The sequence below is a fragment of the Arachis ipaensis genome, chromosome B01 (genome assembly GCF_000816755.2).
Source record: "Arachis ipaensis cultivar K30076 chromosome B01, Araip1.1, whole genome shotgun sequence".
Classification (NCBI taxonomy): Eukaryota; Viridiplantae; Streptophyta; class Magnoliopsida; order Fabales; family Fabaceae; genus Arachis; species Arachis ipaensis.
In genome coordinates this window covers 78,784,382-78,798,715 of record NC_029785.2, presented here as the reverse complement: position 1 = coordinate 78,798,715, position 14,334 = coordinate 78,784,382, and positions in this window count along the sequence as shown.

Below are 14,334 nucleotides of genomic sequence, written 5' to 3'. Positions count from 1 at the left end.
ATAACATTTCTCTTTTTTCATTATTCTTTCAAGAGCCAACAATTTTAACATTCATAAACTTCACTATAAAAAATATGCTCTGTTCAGGCATTCATTCAAAAAACAAAAAGTATTGCCACCACATCAAAATAATTAGACAAATTTCAAGATAAATTTTGAAACTATGCACTTCTTGTTCTTTTGCAAATAAAAACATTTTTCATTTAAGAAAGGTGAGGGATTCATGGAATCATTCATAGCTTTAAGACATAGACTCTAAACTTTATTGATCATGGAATAAAAATAAAACATACATAAAATAAACATAAAAGCAGACAAATAATAATAAAAGAAAGGAAATTAAAGACATAAAAATAAATGACTCTAATACTAATGCTTATGTAACTCTTAAAATAGGTTTCTAATAATAAAAGTTATCACAGAGTTAGGACTCAACAACCTTGATTTTGAGGGGTAGGTGCTCCTTCAATCTGTGGGATGTCCAACTCTTCAAGAGACAGCTTCTGACGCTTTAGCTCCTGTATTTCACGCCCTTGTTTCTCTTGTTATATGAGCATTTTGCAAAGCATGCTATTTTGATTCCGCTGCTCTTCTTTGAGTTGATTCACAGCTTCTTGCAGCTTAGTGACAGATGCTTCTAAGCGGGCCCAATAATCAAATTGAGAAATTTATGGGAAGAGCTCATGCGCCCCCCTCTTGATGAGGTTATCTTGAATTTGAGGTCCATCCATCACTTTTTTGGTTATTGGGCATTCAACTGTGATATATTCATCCACACACATCTTTACCCCCGCATCTTTGCATAACAGACTAATCAAGCTTGGGTAGGCCAATTTGGCCTCAGTGGATTCCTTGTTTGCAAACATGTAAATTTCAATAGGGATCAGCTGATGAATCTCTACTTCCTTTCCCAGCATAATACAGTGAATCATCACTGCCCTCTTAATAGTGACTTCAGATCGGTTGTTGGTTGGGAGTACAGAACGCCCAATGAAATCCAGCCAACCTCTAGCAACTGGTTTGAGATCACCTCTCTTTAGTTGGTTTGGGACACCTTTTGAATTAGTAATCCACTTGGTTCCAGGGAGGCATATGTCCTCTAGAACTTGATCTAGCCTTTTATCCTTGGCCATTCTCCTACTAAAGGACTCTGGGTCATCTTGTAGCTGAGGAAGTTTGAGAACTTCTCTCACTTTGTCAAAATGGAAGTAAATAATCTTCCCTCTGACCATAGTCTGAAAGGAGTAGAAAGCAGTTTCTTCTAATCTTTGCTTTTCTGTCATCCACAAATTTGCATAAAATTCTTGGACCATGTTTCTTCCAACATGTATCTCAGGATTAGCCAGGACTTTCCAGCCCCTGTTTTGAATCTGCTCTTGGATCTCCAGGTATTCGTCTTCTTTCAGATTGAACCTAACTTCCGGGATCACTGATCTTCTGCACACAATTTTGAAATAATGGTCTGCATGTTCTTTGGAGCAGAAGTTCTCGTGCATCCAACGTGGTTTTTGATTGCTTTCTTTCTTCTCTCTTGAAGCAGTTTGTCTTCCATTGGGTGCCATGAGATTGGTTTGTTTTGGCTCAGGGATCACGGAAATCACACCAAACTTAGAGATTTGCTTGCCCTCAAGCAAAATAAAAAGAAATAAGATGAATAGATGGAGAGAAGGATTCAAATGATGGAGTAGAGGGGATGGCCGAATGTATAAATAAAGGGAAGGGAGGGAATGGGTTCAAAATTTTAGAAAAAGATATGATTTGAAAGATATGATTGATAAAAGATAAACATGATATGAAAAAGAGAAGATTGTTTTCAAAATTTAAGAGATATGAAAAAGATTTGAGGAAGTTAGATCTGAATTTTTGTTTATGCATCTAAGAAATAAAAGATAATATGAATGAGTTCAAAATATTTGAAAAGAAATTGGAAAGATGAATGAGTTTTGAAAAAGAATTGAGAAGAATTGAAGAAGAATTAAAAAAGAATCTTTAAGATTATGAATTTTTGGGAATGGAAATTGAGAATTGAATGTTTGTAATGTTTGGATGCATAAAATCTTGAATTAAAACATGAAAAGTCGAAAAAATTTGAAGTGGAAACGAAATTACCTCTCCCCTAGCTGTTCTGGTGTTAAACGCCCAGAATGACTATCATTCTGGGCGTTTAACGCCCATCTGGTGGACATTTTGGGCGTTTAACGCCAGCCAGGGTACCTGGCTGGGGGTTAAATGCCAGAAATCCTTCTTTACTGGGCGTTTTTCTGAATGCCCAGCATGCTGCCATTTTGGTGTTAAACGCCCAGAATGGTAGCCATGCTGGCGTTTAACGCCCAAATTGCCTCTTTACTGGTGTTTTAACGCTAGTGAGCTCTTTTTCTCTGTGATTCCTCTGCTTTCTGTTCTGAACCTTTATTTCCTTGACTTGTTCACTGAAAAGCATTAACAAATATGAATAAGAAATTAAATGGACTTATATAATTGTTATAAACATCTAATTTTTTGATAATGACTGGGTTGCCTCCCAACAAGTGCTTCTTTACTATCTTTAGCTGGACTTTTATTGAGCTGTTAATTTAGTCTCAGTTTTGAGCACTCTTGCCCAACATTGCCTTCAAGATAATGTTTGACTCTCTATCCATTAACAATGAATTTTTTGTCAGAGTCAATATCCTAAAGCTCTACATATCCATATGGTGACACACTTGTAATCACATATGGTCCTTTCCACCGGGATTTTAATTTCCCAGGGAACAATCTGAGCCTGGAGTTAAACAGCAGAACCTTCTATCCTGGCTCAAAGACTCTAGATGACAGTTTTCTGTCATGCCATCTTTTCGCTTTCTCTTTATAAATTTTATCATTTTCGAAAGCATTGAGTCTGAATTCCTCCAGCTCATTCAACTGGACTAATCTTTTCTCTCCAGCTACCTTAGCATCAAGGTTGAGGAATCTGGTTGCCTAGTAGGCTTTGTGTTCTAGTTCCACTGGCAGATGACAATCTTTTCCATGCACAAGCTGGTATGGAGAGGTCCCTATAGGGGTCTTGAATGCTGTTCTGTATGCCCACAGAGCATCATCCAGACTTCTTGCCCAATCCATTCTACGGGTACTTACAGTCTATTCTAGGATTCGTTTTAGTTCTCTATTTGAGACTTCAGCCTGCCCATTTATCTGTGGATGATATGGAGTCGCCACTTTGTGGTTAATTTTGTATCGGACCAGAGCAGAGTCAAGCTGTTTATTGCTGAAATGAGTGCCTCCATCACTGATCAGTATCCTAGGAACACCGAACCTGCTGAAGGTATGCTTCTGGAGGAACTTCATCACTGTTTTAGTATCATTAGTGGGTGTTGCAATTGCTTCTACCCATTTAGATACATAGTCTACTGCCACCAGAACATAAGTGTTTGAGTATGATGGTAGGAAAGGCCCCATGAAGTCAATACCCCATACATCAAACAAATCAATCTCTAAGATCCCTTGCTGAGGCATGGCATAACCGTGAGGTAGATTACCAGCTCTCTGACAACTGTCACAGTTACATACAAACTCTCGGGAGTCTCTATAGAGAGTAGGCCAGTAGAAGCCACATTGGAGAACTTTTGTGGCTGTTCGCTCACCTCCGAAATGTCCTCTATATTGTGATCCATGGCAATGCCAAAGGATCTTCTGCGCCTCTTCTCTAGGCACACATCTACAGATTACTCCGTCTGCAAACCTCTTGAAGAGATATGGTTCATCCCACAAGTAGTACTTTGCATCAGAAATCAATTTTTTCGTTTGCTGCTTACTGTACTCCTTGGGTATGAATCTCACAGCTTTATAGTTTGCAATGTCTGCAAACCATGGTACTTCCTGAATGGCAAAGAGTTGATCATCCGAAAAGGTTTCAGAGATCTCAGTAGGAGGGAGGCACGCTCCTGCTACTGGTTCTATCCGGGACAGGTGATCAGCTACTTGGTTCTCTGTCCCTTTTCTGTCTCTTATTTCTATATCAAACTCTTGCAGAAGCAACACCCATCTTATGAGTCTGGGTTTTGAATCCTGCTTTGCGAGGAGATATTTTAGAGCAACATGGTCAGTGGACACAATCACTTTTGATCCTACTAAATAAGATCTGAACTTGTCAATGGCATAAACCACTGCAAGCAGCTCCTTTTCCATGGTTGTGTAATTCTTCTGTGCATCATTCAAAACACAGCTAGCATAGTAAATGACGTGCAGAAGCTTGTTATACCTCTGTCCCAATACTGCACCAATGGCATGGTCACTGGCATCACACATTAGTTCAAATGGTAATGTCCAGTCTGGTGCATAAATGACTGGTGCTGTGACCAGCTTAGCTTTCAGAGTTTCAAACGCCTGCAGACACTCTGTGTCAAATACAAATGGCGTGTCAGCAGTTAGCAGATTTCTCAGAGGTTTTGCAATTTTTGAAAAATCCTTTATAAACCTCCTATAGAATCCTGCATGCCCCAGAAAGCTTCTGATTGCCTTAACATTGGTAGGTGGTGGTAATTTTTCAATTACCTCTACCTTAGCTTGATCCACCTCTATCCCCTTGTTTGAAATTTTGTGTCCAAGGAAAATTCCTTCAGTCACCATAAAGTGACATTTCTCCCAGTTTAAAACCAAGTTAGTCTCTTGGCACCTTCTCAGAACAAGTGCTAGATGGTCAAGACAAGAGCTGAATGAGTCTCCAAATACTGAGAAATCATCCATGAAGACTTCCAGAAATTTCTCTACCATATCAGAGAAGATAGAGAGCATGCACCTCTGAAAGGTTGCAGGTGCATTGCACAGACCAAATGGCATCCTTCTATAGGCAAACACTCCAGATGGACATGTGAATGCTGTTTTCTCTTGGTCTTGAGGATCTACTGCAATTTGGTTGTAATCTGAATAGTCATCCAAAAAGTAGTAGTATTCATGACCTGCTAATCTCTTTAGCATCTGGTCTATGAATGGTAAAGGAAAATGATCCTTTCTGGTGGCTGTATTGAGCCTTCTGTAGTCAATATACATATGCCACCCTGTAACTGTTCTTGTAGGAACCAGTTCATTCTTTTCATTATGAACCACTATCATGCCTCCCTTCTTGGGGAAAACTAGGACAGGGCTAACCCAAGGGCTATCAGAAATAGGATAAATAATCCCAGCCTCTAGTAGCTTAGTGACCTCTTTCTGCACCACTTCCTTCATGGCTAGATTCAGCCGCCTCTGTGGTTGAACCACTGGCTTAGCATCATCCTCCAATAGGATCTTGTACATGCATCTGGCTGGGCTAATGCCCTTAAGATCACTTATGGACCACCCAAGAGCTGTCTTGTGTGTCCTTAGCACCTGAATTAATGCTTTCTCTTCCTGTGGTTCTAAAGTAGAGATGATGATCACAGGAAAAGTGTCATCTTCTCCCAAAAATGTATATTTCAAGGATGGTGGTAGTGGTTTGAGCTCGGGTTTAGGAGGCTTCTCCTCTTCCTGAGGAGTTTTCATAGTTTCTTCTGTTTTCTCTGGTTCCTCCAAATCAGACTGAACATCTTTAAAAATGTCCTCTAGCTCTGATTCGAGACTCTTAGTCATATTGACTTCTTCTACCAGGGAGTCAATAATATCAGCGCTCATGCAGTCCTTTGATGTGTCTGGATGCTTGATAAATCACTATTTCATGGTTTATCTTGTGCTCAATTGAGTGATTTTTATCAACTCTTTACCCACTTATTCATACTATTTGCATGGTTTTACATTTGCCTTCCTAATTATGTGCTTTGATTGAAAACATGCTTCTTTGGCCTTAAGTTCCCTATGTTTAATCCTCTCTTATTACCATTAGATGCCTTGATATGTGTGTTAAGTGATTTCAGAGTTTATAGGGCAGGAATGGCTTAGAGGATGGAAAGGAAGCATGCAAAAATGGAAGGAATACAAGAAGTTGAAGGAACTGCAAAGCTGTCAGCCTGACCTCTTCGCACTCAAACGGCTATAACTTTAGCTACATAGGTCTAAATGATGCGTTTCTAGTTGCGTTGGAAAGCTAACGTCTGGGGCTTCAATTTGATGTATAATTTGCCATAGTTGCCCTAATGATAAGTAACGAAAACGCGTGATCTATGCTGACACGTCGCAGTGGCGAAAAAACCAGCGTGTTTGAATTCGAAACCAGCGAATTCTGGGTTGTTTCCGACCCAGTTCTCGGTCCAGAAAACACATATTAGAGGATATAAAGTGGGAGAATGCATCCATTCACAATCATCAGCTCATAATTCATAATTTTAGGATTAGATATAGATTTTAGAGAGAGAGGTTCTCTCCTCTCTCTTAGGATTTAGTTTTAGGATTTAGGATTATTTCTTCTTCATCACAGGTTCAATGTTCCTTTTATTTATTTTCCCAATTTAATTTATGAACTTTTTTATGTTACATTTGATATCTTTATTAGTGCAACTTGAGGTATTTCAGAATTATGATTGCTTTTCTTTATTTATATAAATAATTTAGATTTTTCCCTTTTGGCTTTAATTGATCAATTGGAGACTCTTGAGTTATCAAACTCATCGTGATTGATAATTGTTATTTTTGCTAATTGAATTGGATTCCAATAACTCTAGTCCTTTCTTAGGAATTGGCTAGAACCTGAGGATCAAACTAATTAGTCCACTTGACTTTTCTTTGCTTTAGTGAAGGTTAACTAAGTGGGATTAAACTCAATTCTCATCACCATCGATAAGGATAACTAGGATAGGACTTCCGAATTTTCATACCTTGCCAAGAGTTTATTTTACAGTTATTTATTTATTTTACTTGTCATTTAAATTACTTGTTCCTTACTTTCAAAACCCCCAATTTACAAAACTCATAACCAATAATAAGAACACCTCCCTGCAGTTCCTTGAAAAGACGACCCCAGGTTTAAATACGTCGGTTATCAATTTTAAAGGGGTTTGTTACTTGTGACAACCAAAACGTTTGTAAGATGGGACTTTTGTTGGTTTAGAAGCTATACCTGCAACGAGGATTTATCTGCGAATTTCTAGACCACGCAAAAGTTCTCTCTTCAAAATGGCGCCGTTGCCGGGGAATTGAAAACGTGTGCCTTATTATTGGTTATTGTAAATATTTACTTTTTGCCTGTTTATTTGTTTTTATTTTTGTTTTTATTTTTGCTTTTTCGTAAATTAAGAGGTTATTGGTTTTTATTTAGTTATTAAAAAATTTTTCAAAAAAAAATTTGTTCTTGGTGTTCATCTTGATCTTCAAGTTGTTCTTCGTGTTCATCTTGACCTTCAAGTTGTTCTTAGTTGTTTTTTTCGTTCTGGTCTAAAAATTTTAAGTTTGGTGTCATTTTATTGTTGTTCTCTTTCCTCATTAAATTCAAAAATTCAAAAATTTAAAATTCAAAATTTCAAAATTTTAGATTTCAATTTTCAAAATTTAAATTTGAAAATGTAAAATTCAAATCTTTTTTCAAAAAAATCATATCTTTTTCCAAATCTTATCTTATCTTATTTCAAAATTCAAATTTCAAATTTCAAAATTCAAATTTTATATTTCAATAACCTTTTAATTTAAATTTGTTTTCGTTTTTAATTTTTATTTATTACTATGAACTCTCACCCCTCTCGCTTTGAGTTTGGTTCCAATGTTGTTGCAAGGAATGGAAATTATAACAGGAACATGCATCAAGGTCAAAACAATCAGAGATGGAAGGAGCCACGAGGATCTGATCAACCCTTTCGGCAAAAACACCTTCCACAGTACCACAGACAAAGACCATTCCACGATGTATACCAAGACAATAGTTATGGTGGTCCCTTCCATGACAACCAACATCCACCAAATTACTATAGTCAAGAGCCATTCCAGGGGGCATACCAAGATGATAGATATGATGGAGCCCCATCATACGCCTATGAACCTCCTCAACACAACTTTGAACCACCACACTCACAAGCCAACTACCACCATTCACCTCCATATGACCCTAACCCGTATCCACCATACCAACCACCTTATGAGCCAAATGAACAATACACAGAACCACCCCCATTCCAACACAACTACTCTCATGAACCACTACCTCAATATTCACCATCTCCATATCCTTATCAAGAAGAACCACCTCCCTATTATGAACCCTCTCTCCCAACCAATGAACCCTCATATCGACCCCAACCTCCAGTGAATGACAAACTTCGTGTTCTTCTTCAAGGGCAAGCAAAGATAGAACAGGGCGTGCTGGAACTCACTACTGCCTTAACCGAGGTAGTAAAAATAATAGCTTCCCAACGTCTGAGCACTCAAAGAACTCCCATGGCTACATGTGGAGAATCAAAAGAAGAGCAAAGCATGAAGGAGACACTAGAAACTTCGGTGGACAATGAGGAACATGGCTTTGTATTGGAACAAGTGGAGGAAGCCATAATAGTTGTAGAGGAAGAAGTGGTTGAAGACTTAGGAGATGCAGAACCTCCATGGGAAAGTCAAGACATAGAGCCTCCTTCGAAGACGGTTGCATTTGATGCCAAAGAGGGTGTACAACCTCCAAGGCATATCATGGCTAAAGACTTTGAAGAGGTTGATCAAGAGATGGAGATTCAAGAAGAAGAAGCACAACCTCCTATGCCCTTGGAAAGTAATGAAGAAGAGATTAAATTGGAAGAAAGCTACCAAGAGGAAGAGGTTGAAATTGAAGAAGCTTGCAAGGAGGTGGAAGTTGTCAAGGAAGAACTCAAGGGAATGGAGATGGAAATCACCTTGCCAATGCTGTTGGAGACCTCTTCCTCAAAGCCATCACCATCTATTCCTTCGTTCAAGTAGGTAAATCTTTCATCTCTAAGCTTAATTAGCTCGCTTGAATATGCTTTACTTGAAACAGATGATCAGCTTAGAGCTCTTTGTGGCATTGAGCGTAAGAGGAAGATGATTAGTGGTAGGAGTCGTCATGCAAGATTCAATAGGGTGGAAAGCTCAAAGTTTAAATGCAAAGGTTGGTGTAAAGCTCAGCTGAATGGGTCTAGAAAGTTGTTTGGCCACCTTAGTGAGAATTCAGATTGCCGGCCACCCGGATGGAACAATATTGCTCAACAAGAAGACGGGTGCAAAATCAAGGTTTGGGACCCCGGAATTCATTCTGGCAATCAATACTCTTGGGGCCTTGTCACTTGCTTTAACTTGCTTGAAGGCTTTCTACGCCTAGTTTGGGATCCCGGAGGCCATTGGAAGTCCAAGCATTGGTGGCAGTTTCAGGATGAGTTCAAGCACAAGCGGCCATGACAAGGAGCTCACCAAATGTCCAACTTAAGGACTTTAACTAAAAGTGCTAGGTGGGAGACAACCCACCATGGTATGATCGTTCCTTTTTCATTTTTATTTATTTTTATTTGTTTTCGAGTTTTATTTTATTTTATTGTATTGAACCTGGAGTTTTGCATAACATTCATATTAGCATTGCATTCTGCATTTTTCATGCATAAAAAAAAATCGCACGCGACGCGACAGCGTCGCTGACGCGCCTGCGTCACCAGTGGATTGGCACAAATTGATCCACGCGACCGCATCGCTGATGTGTCCACGTCATGTGGGAAAAATTCCTCCCACGCATCCGCATCACCCACGCAAACGCGTGGCCCTGTGAAATCGATGTAAACGGGTGTATGGCAGCAAGTTGTGATGGAGTAGGGCTGGAACTATGCTAGAAGCACAAGCCTTGCCACGCGAACGCGTGTCCCACGCGTCCGCGTCGTTTTTCAAAGTATGGCCATCCACGCGATCGCGTCAACCACGCAACCGCGTCACCCAAAAATTTGGCAAAAAGAGTTTTGAACAGAGAGTTGCGCGAACGCGAGGCTGCACTCGCGCCAATCGCACAAATCAGGCCACGCGATCGCGTGACCCACGCATCCGCGTCACCTGACCTTATCGCGCACCACGCGACCGCGTCACTCACACGTCCGCGTCACATGCAGCGCACAGCTTATCCAGATCAGCCAAATATCTTATCTTTTCTTCTCTAATCCTAATTTCTTCTATCTTTTCTTCTTTCTTTCTTACTTTATTTCTTTCACTTCTCATTATTTTTCACCTTCATTCTATTTTACTTAATTTATTTGCATATTTCATTCATTGCATTTTAATTTTGTGCATATTTTTATTTTTCTATTCTAAATTTCTTATTTTACCATTGGTGTTAAATGTTCTTATTCAACTGTTGCATCTTTTCTTGAATTATTTTGGTGCTAAGTGACTTTTTTTACACTATGGGATGATATTAATTATCTGCCAATGCCAATCTTTTATGATACTTGCACTTCATTTGCATTGACATGAACTTATATTGATATTTTTATTACCCACACTCCTCTCCTTTGTTGCAAATTTTGCACCACTGGTATGCCATGTGCTTCTATTGTTTTCTCACGTACATGTTGAAAGTTCCATGTAAATGAGTGATAAGCGGATAATTTATACGCTTTTTGGCATTGTTTTTACATAGTTTTCAGTATGATTTAGTTAGTTTTCAATATACTTTTATTAGTTTTTAAACAAAAATCACATTTCTGGACTTTACTATGAGTTTGTGTGTTTTTCTGTGATTTCAGGTATTTTCTGGCTGAAATTGAGGGACTTGAGCAAAAATCAGATTCAGAGGTTGAAGAAGGACTGCAGATGCTGTTGGATTCTGACCTCCCTGCACTCAAAGTGGACTTTTTGGAGCTACAGAACTCTAAATGGCGCGCTCTTAATTGCGTTGGAAAGTACACATCCAGGGATTTCCAGAAATATATAATAGTCCATACTTTGCCCGAGTTTAGATGATGCAAACTGGCGTCAACGCCAGCTTCCTGCCCTATTCTGGCGTTAAACGCCAGAAACAGGTTGCAAAGTGGAGTGAAACACCAGAAACAGGTTACAAACTGGTGTTCAACTCCAAGAAAAGCCTCTACACGTGTAAAGCTCAATACTCAGCCCAAGCACACACCAAATGGGCCCCGGAAGTGGATTTCTGGATCATTTACTCATTTTTGTAAACCCTAGTAACTAGTTTAGTATAAATAGGATTTTTACTGTTGTATTTACGTCTTTGGATCTTATCTTTGATCAGTTTTATGCTATCTTAGATCTTTATGGGGGCTGGCCATTCAGCCATGCCTGGACCATTATCACTTATGTATTTTCAACGGTAGAGTTTCTACACACCATAGATTAAGGTGTGGAGCTCTACTGTTCCTCGCAGATTAATGCAAAGTATTACTGTTTTTCTATTCAATTCAAGCTTATTCCTATTCTAAGATATCCATTCGCACACAAGAACATGATGAATGTGATGATTATGTGACGCTCATCATCATTCTCACTTATGAACGCGTGCCTGACAAACACTTCCGTTCTACATGCAAACAAGCTAGAATGAGTATCTCTTAGATATCTAATACAGAGGACCGAGTCTGAGATATTAGAGTCTTCGGGGTATAAGTTAGAACCCATGGATGGCCATTCCTGAGGTCCAAAAAGTCTAAACCTTGTCTGTGGTATTCCGAGTAGCATCTGGGAAGGGATGGCTGTGACGAGCTTCAAACTCGCGAGTGCTGGGCGTAGTGACAGACGCAAAAGGATAGTAAATCCTATTCCAGTATGATCGAGAACCTATAGATGATTAGCCATGCAGTGACAGCATTGAACCATTTTCACAGAGAGGACGGGATGTAGCCATTGACAACGGTGATGCCCAACATACAGCTTGCCATGGAAAGGAGTAGGAATGATTGGATGAAGACAGCAGGAAAGCAAAGGTTCAGGAGGAACGAAAGCATCTCTATATGCTTATCTGAAATTCTCACCAATGAATTACATAAGTATCTCTATCCTATTTATATTTCAATCACATTTTAATTATCAAATCTCCATAACCATTTGAATCCGCCTGACTGAGATTTACAAGGTGACCATAGCTTGCTTCAAGCCGACAATCTTCGTGGGATCGACCCTTAATCACGTAAGGTGTATTACTTGGACGACCCAGTGCACCTGCTCGTTAGTTGTGTGAAGTTGTGACAAAGTGTGATTCACGTTTGAGAGCTCCAAGTTGTTGGCGCCATTGTTGATGATCGCAATTTCGTGCACCAAGTTTTTGGCGCCGTTGCCGGGGATTGTTCGAGTTTGGACAACTGACGGTTCATCTTGTTGCTCAGATTAGGTAATTTTATTTTAATTTCAAGCTTTTTGTTTTTGTTCTTTTATTTTCGAAAATTTTTCAAAAAAAAAATTATATTTTCAAAAAAAAAAATAAATTATTCTATGGCTTCAGAATTTTTAAGAATGAATTCTAGAGTTTCAAGAGATATGTCGAATCCTGGCTGGCTGTTAAGCCATGTCTGATCTTTTGGACCGAGGTTTCACTTATCCTCAAGAGAAGAGCTTCTTTATCTTCTTCAGCAAATCAGCTGTTATATGCCTTATTTGTATCTGCTGAAGCTTGGCTGGCCATTGGCCATGTCTAGTGTTTTGGACCGGAGCTTTCACTGAAAGCTTGGCTGGCTAGTAAGCCATGTCTAATTCTTGGAATTCTCATTAAAAATTCTGAAATCCTTATTTTCTTTTTTCAAAATAATTTTTGAAAAATCCAAAAAAATTTAATAAAATCAAAAAAACCAAAAAAAATTAATTTTGTGTCTCTTGTTTAATAAAATCAATTTGTTAGTGTCTAAAAATTAAAAATCTTTAAGTTTGGTGTCTTGCATGTTTTCTTTTCTTGAAAATCTTTCAAAAATAAGTTCTTGGTATTCATCTTGACATTCAAAGTGTTCTTAGTGTTCATCTTGACATTCATAGTGTTCTTGCATGCATCATGTGTTTTGATCCAAAATTTTCATGAATTGAGTCTTTTTGATGTTTTTCTCTTTCATCATTAAAAATTCAAAAATAAAAAAAAATATCTTTTCCTTTTTCACTCATAAATTTTCGAAAATTTGAGTTGACTTTTTCAAAACTTTTTAAAATTTAGTTGTTTCTTATGAGTCAAATCAAATTTTCAATTTAAAAATTCTATCTTTTTCAAATCTTTTTCAAAAATCAAATCTTTTTCATTTTTCCTTTCATATTTTCGAAAACTTTATGATTGATTTTCAAAATCTTTTTCTTATTTCTAATTCATATTTTCAAAATTAATGCTAACAATTAATGTGATTGATTCAAAATTTTTAAGTTTGTTACTTGCCTATCAAGAAAGGTTCAATCTTTAAATTTTAAAATCATATATTTTTGTTTCTTGTTAGTCAAGTAATTAACTTTAGTTTTCAAAATCAAATCTTTTTAAATTTCTTTTCAAATCTTTTTCAAAATAAATTTCAATCACATCTTTTTCAAAATTTATTTCAAAATCTTTTCTAACTTCTTTTCTAACTTCTTATCTTTTCAAAAATTGATTTTCAAATCTTTTTCAATTAACTACTTGATTTTTTGTTTGATTTTAAAAGTTTACTATTTCAATCATATTTTTTTTCAAAACTATCTAACTAATTCTCTCTTTAATTTTCGAAAATCACCTTCCTCTTTTTCAAAATTCCTTTTTAATTAACTAATTGTTTTAAATTTCAATTTAAATTAGTTTCATTTTTCCTTCTTATTTTCAAATTCTAACTTTGATTTTAAATTAAAAACAAAAATATTTTTATTTTAATTTATCTAATTTTCGAAAATTCCTCTCCCTCATCTCCTTTTAATTATTTATTTATTTACTAACACTCCTCTTCATCTAAGAATTCAAACCCACTCCTCACCCTTGTGTTTGGATTCTCATCTTTCCTTCTTCTTTTCTTATCTTCTTCTACTCACGTAAAGGAATCTCTATACTATGACATAGAGGATTCCATATTTTCTTTTCTGTTTTCTTCTTTTTCATATGAGCAGGAACAAGGATAAGAACATTCTTGTTGAAGCTGATCCTGAACCTGAAAGGACTCTGAAGAGGAAGCTAAGGGAAGCTAAAGCACAACTCTCTGGAGAAAATCTGACAGAAATTTTCGAAAAAGAAGGAGACATGGGCAAAAATAATAACAATGCAAGGAAGATGCTTGGTGACTTTACTGCACCAAATTCCAATTTACATGGAAGAAGCATCTCAATCCCTGCCATTGGAGCAAACAATTTTGAGCTTAAACCTCAACTAGTTTCTCTGATGCAACAGAACTGCAAGTTTCATGGACTTCCATCTGAAGATCCTTTTCAATTCTTAACTGAATTCTTGCAGATCTGTGATACTGTTAAGACCAATGGGGTTGATCCCGAGGTCTACAGGCTTATGCTTTTTCCGTTTGCTGTAAGAGACAGAGCTAAAGT